Genomic DNA, 18,707 nt, shown 5'->3' with positions numbered 1-18,707 from the left:
CTCCAGAAAACCAGTGCGTATGTCTGGTGCGTATGTCTGGTGTTAATGTATATGTTAGTGTTCAATGGTGGTCATTTTTCCCATGGTTTGTGAAAACACCGTGTCGGCAGAGAATGAACAAGTGTTGTGTGTCTATGAGTGAAGCACGGAGGCAGACGTGTGTGCACGGAGGAAATACTTGCTGTAATTGGGCCCGTTATTAGCATAAAATTGGCCATAAAAGCTAAAAAGAAAGTCAGACTTTGTTTGTTTTTTTCTTCTGGACGCAACAATACATTTATATTACTTTATTTTGTTCTGTGTGGTGGCTAATGTGAAGCTTGTACATTAAGGAGAAACCCTAAACATAGTTAAACCGGATGTATAGCGTAGTGCTTTTATTTTGAAGCCGGAAAATTGTGTGATTGGTTTGAGAAAGTATCTTGACATGTTTTGATGTCGGATCGACTGTTTGCAATAAAAAATTCTCAATTCGACATCCTGCCGACCGTCTTTCATTTCTGTTGAGCTTGTATGTCTTTAAAGGGCATTATGAATAAAGTTGGTATGGTAACTTACTTACGGTATAGCTCGGTTGGTAGAGCGGCCGTGCCAGCAACTTGAGGGTTGCAGGTTCGATCCCCGCTTCCGCCATCCTAGTCACTGCTGTTGTGTCCTTGGGCAAGACACTTCACCCACCTGCTCCCAGTGCCACCCACACTGGTTTAAATGTAACTTAGATATTGTGTTTCACTATGTAAAGCGCTTTGAGTCACTTGAGAAAAAGCGCTATATAAATGTAATTCACTTCACACTTCACTACTAAAGCAGTCACAGTAACAATCTAAATGTTATGTTATCACTAAACGTTAATCGTAATCTGAACACGGAAGTGAAGCAACACCCACTTATGAACAACACGCCCAGCACGTGTTTGCTGCAGGTCTCCTCTTCTGACAGTGAAAAATAGTATTTGCCATGGCTTTTAACCTGACATTTCCATAATGTAGACTACTCCTTTGTCCATTTCTGCTCACTTCTGGCTCATCAGTAGCAAGTGAACTGGAGTCAAGTTCTCCCTGCTAATGCTTGTAATTTGATTACTTTTTATTGTTTCTTTTTTATGTACAGCACTCTGGAGACAGTTTTGTTGTTAATAGTGCTATATAAATAAATGGGATTGGATTGGAGGGTGTCAAAAAGGAAGTGTTCGCGTTAATCGACCGTTAAAAAAATTAGTGGCGTCATTGAATGGTGCGATATTATCAAAGTATAAGGCACTGTACAATATTATTTTGGTATATGTCCAAAAAAAACCACTTAAAAATGCCATAATGTGTAAAATTAAGTAGCAGGAATGTTTAGGATAAACACACTTACCGTATTTTTCGGACTATAAATCACAGTTGTTCATTTCGTTTGGCCGAGGGTGCGACTTATACTCAGGAGCGACTTATGTGTGAAATTATTAACACATTACCGTAAAATATCAAATATTATTTAGCTCATTCACGTAAGAGACTAGACGTATAAGATTTCATGGGATTTAGCGATTAGGAGTGACAGATTGTTTGGTAAACGTATAGCATGTTCTATATGTTATAGTTATTTGAATGACTCTTACCATAATATGTTACGTTAACATACCAGGCACGTTCTCAGTTGGTTATTTATGCCTCATATAACGTACACTTATTCAGCCTGTTGTTCACTATTCTTTATTTATTTTAAATTGCCTTTCAAATGTCTATTCTTAGTGTTGGGTTTTATCAAATACATTTCCCCCAAAAATGTGACTTATACTCCAGTGCGACTTATGTTTTTTTCCTTCTTTATTATGCATTTTCGGCCGGTGCGACTTATACTCCGGAGCGACTTATACTCCGAAAAATACGGTACTGTAATTGAATACAAACGTTCTAATGTTGTAATCATATTGCATCCAGCCATCCATTTTCTACCGCTTGTCCCTTTCGGGGTCGCTGTAGCCTATCTCAGCTGCATTCGGGTGGAAGGCGGTGTACACCCTGGAAAAGTCGCCACCTCATCGCAGGGCCAACACAGATATTTATTATTTATATTTGTCTATATCAGTTTGGAAAATGCTTTTTCCCAGAAAAGTTAACTAACAATTGAACTTTTAATAATGTAAATACCTCACAAACTGATGTTTAGCTTTGCTGGCTTCGAATATATATTCTGGGTGACAGTTTTCGAAGTGGCGACTTGTCCGGGGGCTGCTTCTCGCCTGAGTGCAGCTCCGTATATATACATATGTTTATATATATATATATATACATATGTATATATATATGGGCAGCACGGTGGAAGAGGGGTTAGTGCGTCTGCCTCACAATACGAAGGTCCTGAGTAGTCCTGGGTTCAATCCCGGGATCGGGATCTTTCTGTGTGGAGTTTGCATGTTCTCCCCGTGACTGCGTGGGTTCCCTCCGGGTACTCCGGCTTCCTCCCACCTCCAAAGACATGCACCTGGGGATAGGTTGATTGGCAACACTAAATTGGCCCTAGTGTGTGAATGTGAGTGTGAATGTTGTCTGTCTATCTGTGTTGGCCCTGCGATGAGGTGGCGACTTGTCTAGGGTGTACCCCGCCTTCCGCCCGATTGTAGCTGAGATAGGCTCCAGCGCCCCCCGCGACCCCGAAGGGAATAAGCGGTAGAAAATGGATGGATGGATGTACATATATGTATATATACATATGTTTATATATGTATATATACATATGTATATATATATGTATGATGCATATGTATATATACATATGTATATATATATATATATGGGGGTGCATTAGTGCCCAAGGCATGGGTAACTTACACATCTGTGAAGACACCATTAATGCTGAAAGGTACATACAGGTTTTGGAACAACATATGCTGCCATGTAAGCGGCGTCTTTTTCATGGAGGCCCCTGCTTATTTCAGCAAGACAATGTCAAGCCACATTCAGCACGTGTTTCAACAGCGTGGCTTCGTAAAAAAAGAGTGCGGGTACTTTCCTGGCTCGCCTGCAGTCCAGACCTGTCTCCCATCAAAAATGTGTGGCGCATTATGAAGCGTAAAATACGACAGCGGAGACCCCGGACTGTTGAACGACTGAAGCGCTACATAAAACAAGAATGAGAAAGAATTCCACTTTCAAAGCTTCAAGAATTAGTTTCCTCAGTTCCCAATCGTTTATTGAGTGTTGTTAAAAGAAAAGGTGATGTAACACAGTGGTGAACATGCCCTTTCCCAACTACTTTGGCACGTGTTGCAGCCATGAAATTCTAAGTTAATTATTATTTGCAAAAAAAAAAAAAGTTTATGAGTTTGAATATCAAATATCTTGTCTTTGTAGTGCATTCAATTGAATATGGGTTGAAAAGGATTTGCAAATCATTGTATTCCGTTTATATTTACATCTAACACAATTTCCCAACTCATGGAAACGGGGTTTGTAGAAGAAAAGTTTTGTCATTTTATTTAAGCCGAGCAACAACTTGAGGCAGTTTAATGTTGATTAACGTGGGCAGAATTATTATAGTGTCCCCAATGTTAAAAGGATAAAGCCATTGTTTACAAATTTGGTAAATAAAATAAAGACCTCTAAACCGAGGTATGTACCGAACCAAAATTTTTGTGTACAGTGACACCCCTAATATATATATATATATATATATATATATATATATATATATATATATATTATTTAGTATAGCGCTTTACAGGATAAAAAAATTAAAATATGAAACAGTTTAAAGTAATAATATAAAATACAGGAAATATAAAAGCAGTACGTTGTAAATATGTATATGTGTGTGTATATATATATATATATATATATATATATATATATATATATATATATATATATATATATATATATATATATATATATATATATATATATATATATGTGTATATATATATATATATATATATATATATATATATGTCTTAATAAGGTTATCCAAAAAATAGTGCTCGATACCGTAGTAGAGCGCAATATATGTATGTGTGGGGAAAAAAATCACAAGACTATTTCATCTCTACAGGCCTGTTTCATGAGGGGGGTACCCTCAATCGTCAGGAGATTTTAATGGGAGCATTCGCATACCATGGTTTATATAGGGCACAGAGTGGGTGGGTACAGGCTGGTCTAGGGGCGTGGTGATTGGTTCATGTGTTACCTAGGAGGTGTTTCCGTCTATGGCGGCATGTTGTTACAATTTCGCTGCGCTTGTTGAGGGATGACAGGTCTGGACGGTAGATAATAAACAGTTTCTCTTTCAAGCATAGGTTGCATCTTTTATTACCACTATTGTAAGGTGTGCTGGATGCAAGAATTTGCTATGTTATTGAATATTCAACATTATTGTCTTTGAGGTCCCAAATGTGTTTGCTGAGTTCTGTGGTATTTCGCAGGTTTTTGTTCCTGAAAGAAGCCTTGTGGTTGTTCCATCTGGTTTTGAATTCACCCTCGGTTAATCCTACATATGTGTCGGATGTGTTAATGTCCTTGCGTATTACCTTAGATTGGTAGACAACTGATGTTTGTAAGCATCCCCCGTTGAGGGGGCAATCAGGTTTCTTTCGACAGTTACATGCTTTGTTGGTTTTGGAGTCGTTCTGACTGGGGGTCGACGGCTCATTTGCAATTGTTTTGTTGTGGTTTGAGATGATTTGTCGTATATTGTTCATGCAGCTGTAGCTCAATTTGATGTTGTTCTTGTTGAATACTTTTCTTAGGTTGTTGTCTTTGGGAAAGTGTTTGTCAATCAGGTTGAAGAATTTGTGTCCAATGTTCGTTGAGACGTTTTTGCTGTATGTTATGCAATAATGTTGAATATTCAATAACATGGCAAATTCTTGCATCCAGCACACCTTACAATAGTGGTAATAAAAGATGCAACCTATGCTTGAAAGAGAAACTGTTTATTATCTACCGTCCAGACCTGTCATCCCTCAACAAGCGCAGCGAAATTGTAACAACATGCCGCCATAGACGGAAACACCTCCTAGGTAACACATGAACCAATCACCACGCCCCTAGACCAGCCTGTACCCACCCACTCTGTGCCCTATATAAACCATGGTATGCGAATGCTCCCATTAAAATCTCCTGACGATTGAGGGTACCCCCCTCATGAAACAGGCCTGTAGAGATTAAATAGTCTTGTGATTTTTTTCCCCACACATACATATATATATATATATATATATATATATATAGTCACGTCGGGACATTGCTGGTTTTACGAGCAGAGGAGCATGTTCGGCGGCACACAATCACGGAGTACTTACAAGCAGACACAGTGTGTAGACAGAAAAGGGAGAATGGACGCAATTCGGCTTAAAAACTAATGATAAAGGTGAAGTTATAACACTAAAATGCCCACCGGAAGAAGTGCTTTAAAACATGGCTAGCTAGCAAGCGGCTAACGTCCATCCGCCGTCAGCAGTGTTATAGCTTCACTAATCCTTGCTTTGCCTTTTTTTTAAATGTGTATTATGTTTATAAACTCAGTAAATACGTCCCTGGACACATGAGGACTTTGAATATGACCAATGTATGATCCTGTAACTACTTGGTATCGGATCGATACCCAATTATGTGGTATCATCCAAAACTAATGTAAAGTATCAAACAACAGAAGAATAAGTGATTATTACATTTTAACAGAAGTGTAGATAGAACATGTTAAGAGAGAAAGTAAGCAGATATTAACAGTAAATGAACAAGTAGATTAATAATTATTTTTCTACCACTTGTCCTTATAATGTTGACAAAATAACAGAATGATAAATGACACAATATGTTACTGCATACGTCAGCAGACTAATTCGGAGCCTTTGTTTGTTTACTTACTACTAAAAGACAAGTGGTCTAGTATGTTAACTATTTTATATAAGGACTTAACTGCAATAAAAAACATATGTTTAATGTACCCTAAGATTTAAAAAAAAAAATAAAGCCAATAATGCAATTTTTTGTGGTGCCCTTTATTTAGAAAAGTACCGAAATAATCAAGTCTTAAAAACGGGGTCCCACAGTAAATTTTTGAGGTCACACTTTTTTGTAACCGTTTTGAAAACAATTGATAAATGTATGCATTATCCTGTCATATCTCACATTCTATATTGTGTTTTGGAAAAAGGTTGTCATAAATGTTACTTAATTCATTAAAATAATAATACAAAAGAAAACACATTTTTATTTATATGTTCATTTATTCAGTTCAGTCAAACATTCATCAACTTCAGATCTATCCGTCAATTCTTTTTTTTTTTTTTTTATGTTGTTTTTTTAGTTTGTTTTTTTCTGCCCTTTTTGTCAAAGGAAACTGTGTTTTCTTTTACAAAATATGCTAAATCTTCCACAAAAAATATTTTTCAAAGTGGAATACTTGATGTGAAGTAATGTTTTTGAGGTGGAGGAGTCTGGTCGGGTGCTGGTTAGCTTGAAGCTAACAGCTAGCCTGTCTCCACCTGCGTGCTTGCTCCCGCTGTCAGCATGCAGGTGCATTCTCGCTCTCCTGGCCAGAGAGAGAGAGAGACGTGCCGGTCCTCAAGTGACGGCGTGATAAGAGCGCACCGTCACAATAAACAAAACAAAACACTGATGGAAAGCAATAATCGATAACAAAAACAAGCTAACTGGAGTTTTGACCCGGAGAAGACAGGGGTCTCTGGGGTGACTGGAGCCTATCCCAGCCATTTAATTCAAAAGGATAATACTAACTGTCAGGACTTGCTGCGGTCATCATTAATACCGTTTAATGTTACATCCTTACAATACAATACAGTCTTGTTTTTCCAGCAAAAAGTCCAAACACTTTGCCTTACAAAGACAGTACTTCTGATTGGACCCCTTTGGGATTTACCCTCCGCCCCTCTCCCACAAGTTTTACTCTCATTGTAAAACTTGTCCCACACACGTAAAGACACAATTGAATATGATTGGATTCCCTCCGGAAACTTCCTTCCACCTCCAAAGACACGCACCTGGGGATAGGTTGATTGGCAACACTAAAATTGGCCCAAGTGTGTGAATGTGAGTGTGAATGTTTTCTGTCTATCAGTGTTGGCCCTGCGATGAGGTGGCGACTTGTCCAGGGTGTACCCCGCCTTCCGCCCGAGTGCATCTGGGATAGACTCCAAAGGGACAAGCGGGAGAAAATGGATGGATGGATGGATAGATGGATTTCTTCTCTGTCAACATTTTCGTCTTGTTTTTATTCCTCGACAAAATTGTCAATTGTTTTCGTCAACGTGCATTTGTTTTGATTCGTTATTGTCTTGTTTTAGTTAGGAATGATGTTCGAAAACCGGTTCTCCTGATGCTTCGATAAGAAAAGAACAGATTCCATGGATTCAAATCTCTTTTTGAGAACCAGTTTCCGTTATCGAAGCCACTATACCGTATTTTCGCAACCATAGGGCGCACTGTATTAAAAGGCGTCGTTTCAGTTACGGGTGCTAATTCTGTATTTAAGGCATAAATAAGGCGCAGCGTATTTTTGGCCGCAGGCATAGTTAAACATACGCTAGCTTAAAACATACGCTAGCATAAAAGATACGCTAGCATATGCATGGACGCTGTTTTAAAAAGGAAGCAGGAGCAAAGCTGAGTTCGGTTGTACTTTATTGAAGTATTTATCAATGTACTCACATTATTTTTTGATCAATCTTCCACCACAAATCCATCAAAGTCCTCATATTCTGTGTCCGAAATGAACAGCTGGGCAAGTTCTCCATCAAACACGCCAGATTCCCTCTTGTCATTTTCAAAGTCAGTCTCGTTGTCCATTAGCATAGCAAGCTAGCACAACAGTAAAAGCCGACTTCTCTTGCCCCGTTGTGCGTATGGATTCGCTACCGTGCTGGTCCCCTTCTTCTCCACAGTGTGGAGAAGAAGGGGACGAAAGTGAGCGGCACCTCGTCCATGTTGGCGATGTGTTAATCGGCATTTTTTTATTTACAACGCACATAGCAGCACTGTAGGCTCACTGGGGGCGTGCCTTTAGCATCCTCTCTCACCTGAAACCTTCACCCTTTAACGTCCGCTTTTCCTCCATATATAACATCTACGGCTTTTGGAACTCAGTGCACACACAAGGTGCACACACAACAACCTATCTGGATTCGATAAGAGATTTGATAAAGAATCGGTTCAATAAGAGGATTCGATAATGTCATCGACATCAATTATTTCTTAACAAACATCATCCCTAATTTTAGTCATGCAAAAAATGGTCGTTGATAACTAAGACAAACATTTTTAGTCAACAAAATTAACACTGAATCGGTCGATCTCGAGACCAAAGGGATATCTGTCCTCACCTTTGTCATACATTCAATGGCATTCAAATAAGGGGCTAGCCAATTCATTTGAGTTGACCTAAATTATTGTAATCTGACTTTTGTTTTTCTTAACATTAAGCACATTACCTGGTGGCTTACATTATGGTTGCCTATGCCCATGCATTCTTCAACCAATCATTTGGCTTTAGTGTAACTGGTTCCACCCTCCTGGCTTCATACCTGTGGTTGCATCTGTAAAGCAAGTGTAAGTAAGCCAACAAAAGGGCGCTATAAAAAACATTTCTGTGCAGATTACCTATTTTTATACCAGTTGTTAGCTTTTTTACATTTGTGTTACAACGTGTACTATACCATAGTGAAGCGAGGTGTACTGCTTTGTGGTAACATTGCTGCACTCGGTGAGTCAGGCCTTCTGTTCTTTGGCACGGTGTTGTGGTGAACTATGGTCTGGTTTATTCCTGCTCTCTTTCTAACTGCTCTGATTGGTTGTTGCTGTGGTAGTGGCTGCTTCCTGTGAATGAGAAGTGCACCTTGCACACTTGTGAAGCTAAGTAAAGACTTATGTTGTGGATTCCTGGTTGTAGTTGCGGGTGTCTTGACAAGTTAAACACTGGAGAGTGTCTGCTACAAGCTAGAAATGCAAAGTGACATGCAAAATGAGTGTTGACACATGGTCACATTACGTGACCACGTGACAGCAGCAGACAGTTGACAGGAACATGCTGATAATGGAAAACTCTACGCTGGCCTCAAGATTAGCTTTTGTTCCATCTCACATGCACCAGATAATTGTATCATACGATGCATGTGTAGCACATACCACAGGCAAAGCTTAAAGGGGAACTGCACTTTTTTAAATTTTATTTTGCCTATCGTTTACAGTCATTATGAAAGACAAGATGACGGATGTATTTTTTAGTGCATTCTAACTTGTAAACAAAAGCCCGCTTATAATGGAGCCAATGAGAGGTTGTCTATTGGGCCCCACTATGTGGGGCCATCCCCTCTTTGGACTGGACTCTCACACTTTGATCTAGATCAGACCTGAGGCCAATCATAAATTGCAAAATACATTTTAAAAAGTATCTATGTCGAGTGTGCAATACAACGGTGCTGCTTTTGTTTTGAAAAGTGTTATTTGTATTACTTCCGTGTGGACGTATGCGCGTGTGTGATAGTGAGTGAATGTGAACAGCGGCAATCACAAATGACAAAATACATTTTAAAAAAACATCTATGTCGTGCGCGCAATACAACTGTGCTGCTGTCGTCACGTCCGCTTTTCCTTCATATAAACAAAGTGCCGGTCCAGTCACTTTATAAGATCTACGGCCTTTTATTAATATCTCGATATTTTTAGGCCACGTCACGATACACGATATATATCTCAATGTTTTGCCGAAGCCTTGAATTTACACTTGATGCTTAAAATCACACCAGTATGATGATTCTATGTGTCTACATTAAAACATTCTTCTTCATACTGCATTAATATATGCTAATTTTAAACTTTCATGCATAGAGGGAAATCACAACTAAGTCAATTTACCAAAACTGTATTTATTAAACAGTTATTAAGCAGTGGCACAAACATTCATGTCATTTCCAAAACGGAAAGTGCAAGATTGTCAGAGACATTTTAAAACAAGCTATTAGTGCACTTTTGTGCACGATGTCACTAAGATGACATATCAAAACAACACTAAATTTGTACAGAACGCCACTACAATAGTTTAAAACAAATAAAGTGCACTTTTGTGCATGATGTCACACACGATATTTCAATAACAGTCAAATAAAAATTAGCTGCATAATAGGAAATCAAATACCGTATTTTCCGCACTATAAGGCGCACCTAAAAACCACAAATTTTCTCAAAAGCTGAAAGTGCGCCTTATAATCCGGTGCGCTTTATATATGGCTTAATATTAAGATTCATTTTCATAAAGTTTCGGTCTCGCAACTACGGTAAACAGCCGCCATCTTTTTTCCCCGTAGAAGAGGAAGTGCTTCTTCTTCTACGCAAGCAACCGCCAAGGTAAGCACCCGCCCCCATAGAACAGGAAGCGCTTCTTCTTCTACTGTAAGCAACCACCCGCCCGCGTAGAAGAAGAAGAAGCGCGCGGATACTACGTTTCATTTCCTTTGTGTGTTTACATCTGTAAAGACCACAAAATGGCGACAGGTTTCCGGTTCATGAAAAGACGCAATCTCTCCATCCGCACACGGAGTACTATTCCCCCCCCCCCCCCCAGCAACATTGAGAGACACAAGCAGTAGAAATGGATGGATGAATTGAGGATTTATCAAGTAGCTTTTAAGTATTTCCCGCAGTGTAAAGTTTATTTTTGATGATTTTTCTTTGCGGTGGAACGTGACCGGCTGGCTTTATCCTCTTGGAAACGCTGGAGACAAAAGTGCTGCGCTTTGCAGAACGCAGACTTTCTTACCTCTGTCAAAGAGGGTATGTTTTTGCCATGGGTTGTTTGTGTGTTTCTTAGCAACAGAACTGAAATAGTTATGGATATATTTTTAAGTATTTTTAAGTATTTGTCCAAAAAAACAATCCCTATCATCTTTTATGAACACACTTCACTTCCTTCTGTTCCACAACCCGCATTTGTCGGCCCAGGCTGCGCAGATAATTTTGGGACATGTAATTTATTTTGAGACCAGGCCAACGCTAAAGCACCAGACATAAACTACATACCTAGTTTTTGTTTGATACCATCACGGTAATATTGTGAAGACTTTAAAACCGAAATACAGCGGTATCTACAACCATTACATCCCTATAAAGAATGCCTCTCACTACAGGTGGGAGAAATAATAGATTTTTAGATGCATCACAATTCGGACATGGACATAAAATCGATTAGTAAACGTCAATAATTGATAATTGATTTATTTACTGTAAATAAATAACTGCAGACAGTTCTAATATTTGGCTGACTACAACCAACCACCCCACCGAGTGATCCGACCAGCTCCTTTGATATAGGGCACCTATGTTCCAGTTTTGCACACATTTCCATGAATTTAATAAATCTGAAGGAATTTCTTTTTACAAATGCATTGTTTTTAAAAGTTGCAACTTGCAAGTGATAAACGCTCATTTAGTAGAACAAAAAGAAATGTAAAACTGCATCAATATACAGAAATTAAGGATGCATAAATAATCGATTATTAATCACATCATAGCTCCTGAATCGTAATCGTAATCAAATCGTGGGGTGGTCAAAGATTCCCACCTCTACCCACTACCTTTCACATTGATTAGTAGAAGGATGAGGATGTAATCTGACAGACTGGTACACTTTGGCAGGCAATTTAGACCTGGAAATGGCTCGAAAAACACGAAAAGACGCTTGGTTGGTTCCATCCCCCTTTTCTTCGCAATTATGATGACACATTCTTCATCCAAACGAGAATATAACAACATTATATCTGTCGGCATCCTAATGACAGCAGATATTGTACAGTAAGTGATGTTTTATTATGTTTATTGGTTTTCATGAAGTCAACATTCAATAGTAATAAGTGATGTTGAAGGAAAAAATTAACGTTATGTGTTTTTGTAATGAATGCACCGTGTACGCTTAAAATGAGCAAAATACATAAATAAATGATAATGATAAATGGGTTGTACTTGTATAGCGCTTTTCTACCTTCAAGGTACTCAAAGCGCTTTGACACTACTTCCACATTTACCCATTCACACACACATTCACACACTGATGGAGGGAGCTGCCATGCAAGGTGCTAACCAGCACCCATCAGGAGCAAGGGTGAAGTGTCTTGCTCAGGACACAACGGACATGACGAGGTTGGTACTAGGTGGGGATTGAACCAGGGACCCTCGGGTCGCGCACGGCCACTCTTCCACTGCGCCACGCCGTCATGTTATCATGTTATTATAAATGTGCCTGTTACGACATCAGATGTATACTTACAGCGTGTATATAAAACCTTGGAGGTGTTTGGATGTTTTTAAGGGCTTTGATAGGCAGCATACAGCAACTCCTATAGGCTCCATTAAAAGCAGACTTTTGATCGCATTTATTTACGAGTTAGAATGCATTTAAAAAAAGAAAAACATTTGTTCTTGTCTTACATAAGGATTGTGAATGATAGGCAAAGACATTTAAAAAAAAATGCAGTGTTCCTTGAAAGGCTCCTTTAAATCAAACCAAATTATGACTGGATTTTGGCAACTAGGGATTTATAGAAGTTTGACAAAATGCGATCAGGTTGTGACAAATACACTTTCAGTGTTGGCGTTAACGCACCATTTGTGTCTTTTTACACATTAAAATCATAAAGGACACGAGTTTCCGGAAGTACACGCGTCCCTTGGACGTGGATTTTTTATTTATTTTTTTACCGCCCAGTTTGCTTGTTTTTTATTTATTTGATCGATTATCGCTTTTTGCCTTTGTTTTGTTTTGTTTACATTTGCCGGGTCAAATTATGAATTTGTATTAATTATTAATTATTGGTCGACTTCAAAGTAATGCACTTTCCGGTACAATTTCTTAAATTTTTATTCGCGGAAAGTTTTATCAATCTTAAATACTGCCAAATACTACCGTTCGAGGATGGAGACAGGCTAGCAGTTAGCTTGAAGCTAACCAGCACCCGACCAGAGTCCTCCACCCCAAAAACATACTTTGCAGGTCAACAAACGGGGAAAACATGTGCCTTTTGAAGTGTTACTGTGCGAGGAGTGTTCAAAAGGAGTCTCTTGGAGAAGTGGCTGACAAGTTACCAAGTGCCGCTCGCATCGCTAACAGTGACGTCATCGCTGTCATTGTTTACTGAAGCAGAGATGATAAACGTGCATGCGTCGCCAGGCTCTGCTTTTTATTGATAGACTTATCAGATTTAATTTTTTTTCATCTATAGCAGGGGTGTCAAAAGTTTGGCCCGGAGGCCATTGCGGCCCACAGTTAATGTTTTAAAGGCCCACGGCACAGTCTAAAAATACTATTAAAATAAACAAAAACATAACAAAAGTGGAATAAAAAAAGCTTACAGGTGAAATGTAATTTAGAAAAATTTGCAATGTTGATTAATAAAACTAAGCTGTTTTTTTTCTTTAAAATGTCATTGCTCAAAACATAATATTGAATCAAAATCAATGTTTTTATGAATTATTGACCTATCCAAGTCTCCGATTACTTCAAATCAAAGTTTTTGAGGAAGATGTTGCATATTTTGTGGGTTTGCCATAAAAAACAGTTTTCTTTGACAAAAAGTCTTTGGCAAACATGTATGTCACTCAAATGTCGGTGACGGTGGAGAAAAAAAAAACTCACCCTCTTGCTGTTACATTATCACACTAATTAAAACCTCAATATCAATTTGATGTCAATTAATCGTGCAGCCATTTATCACATAATGAGATGAATAAGATTATCCCATTTTCACTAAGGTTTAAAATGTTTATCGGCATTCTTCTTTGTACAAACCCAGTTTCCATATGAGTTTGGAAATTGTGTTAGATGTGAATATAAACGAAATACAATGATTTGTAAATCATTTTCAACCCATATGCTGTTGAAAATGCTACAAAGACAACATATTTGATGTTCAAACTGATAAACATTTGTTTTTTGCAAATAATCATTAACTTTAGAATTTGATGCCAGCAACACGTGACAAAGAAGTTGGGAAAGGTGGCAATAAATACTGATAAAGTTGAGGAATGCTCATCAAACACTTATTTGGAACATCCCACAGGTGAACAGGCAAATTGGGAACAGGTGGGTGCCATGATTGGGTATAAAAGTAGATTCCATGAAATGCTCAATCATTCACAAACAAGGATGGGGCGAGGGTCACCACTTTGTCAACAAATGCTTGAGCAAATTGTTGAACAGTTTAAGAAAAATCTTTCTCAACCAGCTATTGCAAGGAATTTAGGGATTTCACCATCTACGGTCCGTAATATCATCAAAGGGTTCAGAGAATTTGGAGAAATGACTGCACGTAAGCAGCTAAGCCCGTGACCTTCGATCCCTCAGGCTGTACTGCATCAACAAGCGACATCAGTGTGTAAAGGATATCACCACATGGGCTCAGGAACACTTCAGAAACCCACTGTCAGTAACTACAGTTGGTCGCTACATCTGTAAGTGCAAGTTAAAACTCTCCTATGCAAGGCGAAAACCGTTTATCAACAACACCCAGAAACGCCGTCGGCTTCACTGGACCTGAGCTCATCTAAGATGGACTGATACAAAGTGGAAAAGTGTTCTGTGGTCTGACGAGTCCAAATTTCAAATTGTTTTTGGAAACTGTGGGCGTCGTGTCCTCCGGACCAAAGAGGAAAAGAACCATCCGGATTGTTATAGGCGCAAAGTAGAAAAGGCAGCATGTGTGATGGTATGGGGGTGTAATAGTGCCCAAGACATGGGTAACTTACACATCTGTGAAGGCGCCATTAATGCTGAAAGGTACATACAGCTTTTGGAGCAACATATGTTGCCATCCAAGCAACGCCCCTGCTTATTTCAGCTATGAAGCCACGTGTTACATCAACGTGGCTTCATAGTAAAAGAGTGCGGGTACTAGACTGGCCTGCCTGTAGTCCAGACCTATCTCCCATTGAAAATGTGTGGCGCATTATGAAGCCTAAAATACCACAACGGAGACCCCCGGACTGTTGAACAACTTAAGCTGTACATCAAGCAAGAATGGGAAAGAATTCCACCTGAGAAGCTTAAAAAGTGTGTCTCCTCAGTTCCCAAACGTTTACTGAGTGTTGTTAAAAGGAAAGGCCATGTAACACAGTGGTGAACATGCCCTTTCCCAACTACTTTGGCACATGTTGCAGCCATGAAATTCTAAGTTAATTATTATTTGCAAAAAAAAAATAAAGTTTATGAGTTTGAACATCAAATATCTTGTCTTTGTAGTGCATTCAATTGACTATGGGTTGAAAAGGATTTGCAAATCATAGTATTCCGTTTATATTTATATCTAACCCAATTTCCCAACTCATATGGAAACGGGGTTTGTATTTTCGACAAATAAAACCTATGTGGATATGGGTAGTGTCAGTGCCTATTTCGTTCTCAATATGATGATAAGCTTAGGAAATGGGTTCCAACATTAGCACGGCTAATTGCGGTTTCTGGTACTGGCACATATGGCATTTCGCACAATTTCCCAACTCATATGGAAACGGGGTTTGTACTTCAACACTTTCTAACTCAGTTTCTTAAACTTTGTTATATCAGTACATTGTTTAACTTCTTTGCGTATTGGTTGCTTTTGGTTTATTGGTACATTGTTCCGTTACTGTGCATTTTCTTTAATTGAATTTGCATTGTTGTGTACTCAGTATGTTGATAAACTAATTCCTAGTTTATTTGGTTTATAGTACAGATGATTTAAAACTGGCATGTTAAAAACAATATTGAAAATATTAATCGAGATCGAATGATGTAAAAAAAAAAAAAAAAAATCATGATAAATTGTTTTGCCATATCGCCCAGCCCTAATGGTCCCTATTAAAATTTGCTTGCTTTATTTATTGTGCTGGCCTACAAAAAAACACCTTAATGCAAAATGCTTTTATATTTAAAAAAAAAAAAAATTGTAGTTAACGAACATTACATCAAAAACTTTACAATTGAGTGTTCAACAAACAACTACAGTTGTTTTATATGAAGTAATGATTTACTTGTAAATTTCTGCACGCAATCTGAAGCATAAAGGAACAGCGTGTATTCCAAAAAAAAACAGGCCACTTCTAAATCGAGGTACCACTTTATGTCAAAATTACTATACCAATCTCAGTCCTCATAAATCTTAAAAATTTGCAATTGTTGAACACCATATGTTTTTCTTTGTAATAATCATATTCTCAATATCCAATTTAAAAACTATAGTGACAGTTTATATTAGATGTGTTAATGATGTGTAATCATACTTGCCAACCTTGAGACCTCCGATTTCGGGGGGTGGGGGGTTGGGGGCGTGGTCGGGGGTGGGGCAGGGGGCGTGGTTAAGATATATATATGTATATATATAAGAAATACTTGACTTTCAGTGAATTCTAGCTATATATATATATATATATATATATATATATTTATATATATATATATTTATAGAGAGAGAGAAATACTTGAATTTCAGTGTTCATTTATTTACACATATACACACACATAACACTCATCTACTCATTGTTGAGTTAAGGGTTGATTTGGCCATCCTTGTTCTATTCTCTGTCACTATTTCAGAACACACACATTATACAAATATACATTATAAAATCAATAAGAAAACGGGAGCTCTAATTTGGGAGTCTGAATTAGGATCCGAAGTTCCTATATAAACATTGCGCACTCACGTCGCCTTTTTGTATTGATTACTGCAGCTGTGCACTGGATTCATTCACAAATACAAACTACAACTCACAAACACTTTATAGAGTTAGGCTCCACCATCAGAATGTGTACTTAAACTTATAAAGATCACATGGATATTATTCAGTGAGTTGATTCACCAAAACTAACCTGTTATACAGGAGGAAAAAGCACACAGGACGTTTCAATTGTTCACAGACTGGTCGCGCTCATCAGAATGACAAGACACTTCCGGTCTGCAGGTGATAGAATTCAATTGGGAAGAAACGCCCTACTGCCCCCTACTGACCAATGTGAATACTGATTAATGTGGAATGACAGCTCCAAAAACGAATTCAAACCACAAAATAAAATAAATAAATCAACACAAAAATGTGACACATTATGGGTGGGTCACATATGCATGTACAGTAGATGGCAGTATTGTCCTGTTTAAAAGTGTCACAACATTGCTGTTTAAGGCAATGTTGTGAACAGGCTGTCAACACGTCACTCAGGTCCGCATGGAGCTGGAGGGGGCGTGGCCTCCAGCTCCGCCTGAATTTCGGGAGATTTTCGGGAGAAAATTTGTCCCGGGAGGTTTTCGGGAGAGGCGCTGAATTTCGGGAGTCTCCCGGAAAATCCGGGAGGGTTTGCAAGTATGTGTGTAATGCAAACTACTGCAAGTTTATAAACTGCAAATAGGTAGTACTTACAATTATGATTGAATGAGTAAGTATAACTATATATTTAGGAAATATGGTCAAACATTGATCTCCTTGTCAACAGAAAAAAAAATAAAGATCCCAACCAACTATTAGAACGTATTCATGACAGTTAGAGGAAAGTACATATGATTCTCTTTTTTCATTTTAATTCTGCTGCTCTTGATGCCTGAGCCACCAACCCTGAGAGTTAAAAAAAGAAAAAAAAAATCATAAAAAAACAACGCAACACTCCCCATGCTGCGTCCCCAAAACACATTCTCAGAGCCCTATCTGCGTCTGACGTTCAACTTGAGTGGTCTCAGGAGTGCTGCTTTCACGTGGCGTGCCCTATTCGAGTGCGCCTTCCAAACTGAGACCACTTCAGGGGTCGTTTACAGCTGGTCTGCGTTTTAGTAAGGTGATATGTCGTGTCGTGTTACATCAGTAATTTGTGCTGATATCAAGGAATGGCAGTAAAGGGCACAGCTAGGAGGATTATGGGATTTACCGTGGGTGTTTTTTGTATTCACAGTGGGTGTATTGTTTGCCCGCGTGTGTGTGTCATTCATTGTCTCTGGATGCTCTGAATTCCTGTTTTGATGCCGGTGTAATATTGAGCAGAGTAATACACCAAAACACCCATGTTTTTCTTCTGTGGACCACTAACTACCGTATTTTTCGGACTATAAGTCACAGTTTTTGTCATAGTTTGGCCGGGGGTGCGACTTATACTCAGGAGCAACTTATGTGTGAAATTATTAACACATTACCATAAAATATCAAATAATAGTATTTAGCTCATTCACGTAAGAGACTAGACGTGTAAGATTTCATGGGATTTAGCGATTAGGAGTGACAGATTGTTTGGTAAACGTATAGCATGTTCTATATGTTATAGTTATTTGAATGACTCTTACCATAATATGTTACGTTAACATACCAGGCACGTTCTCAGTTGGTTATTTATGCCTCATATAACGTACACTTATTCAGCCTGTTGTTCACTATTCTTTATTTATTTTAAATTGCCTTTCAAATGTCTATTCTTGGTGTTGGGTTTTATCAAATACATTTCCCCAAAAAATGCGACTTATACTCCAGTGCGACTTATATATGTTTTTTTTCCTTCTTTATTATGCATTTTCGGCCGGTGCGACTTATACTCCGGAGCGACTTATACTCCGAAAAATGTGGTAGTTAAGACTGAATCAACAGCGCAGATACTGGTTGTAGAAAATTGATGGTTGGTTGTTGGCACATCCATATTGTGAGTGGGGAAATATCCTCCACACTCCCACCTTAAATTTGAGATGAAGAACATGCAACATGGACTGAAGA

General features: G+C 38.5%; 1 protein-coding gene across 3 annotated transcripts in view; it reads left to right on the top strand.

Moving 5' to 3' along the window:
• LOC133611803 (zinc finger protein DPF3-like) overlaps window positions 1–18,707 on the top strand; it is an 81,885-nt gene that overhangs the window by 38,296 nt on the left and 24,882 nt on the right. The gene's annotated exons all lie outside the window — the stretch shown is intronic.

Source organism: Nerophis lumbriciformis, linkage group LG08 (genome assembly GCF_033978685.3).
Source record: "Nerophis lumbriciformis linkage group LG08, RoL_Nlum_v2.1, whole genome shotgun sequence".
NCBI lineage: Eukaryota > Metazoa > Chordata > Actinopteri > Syngnathiformes > Syngnathidae > Nerophis > Nerophis lumbriciformis.
Note: the sequence above shows the minus strand (reverse complement) of the source record. Positions and strands in the feature narration are given on the sequence as shown.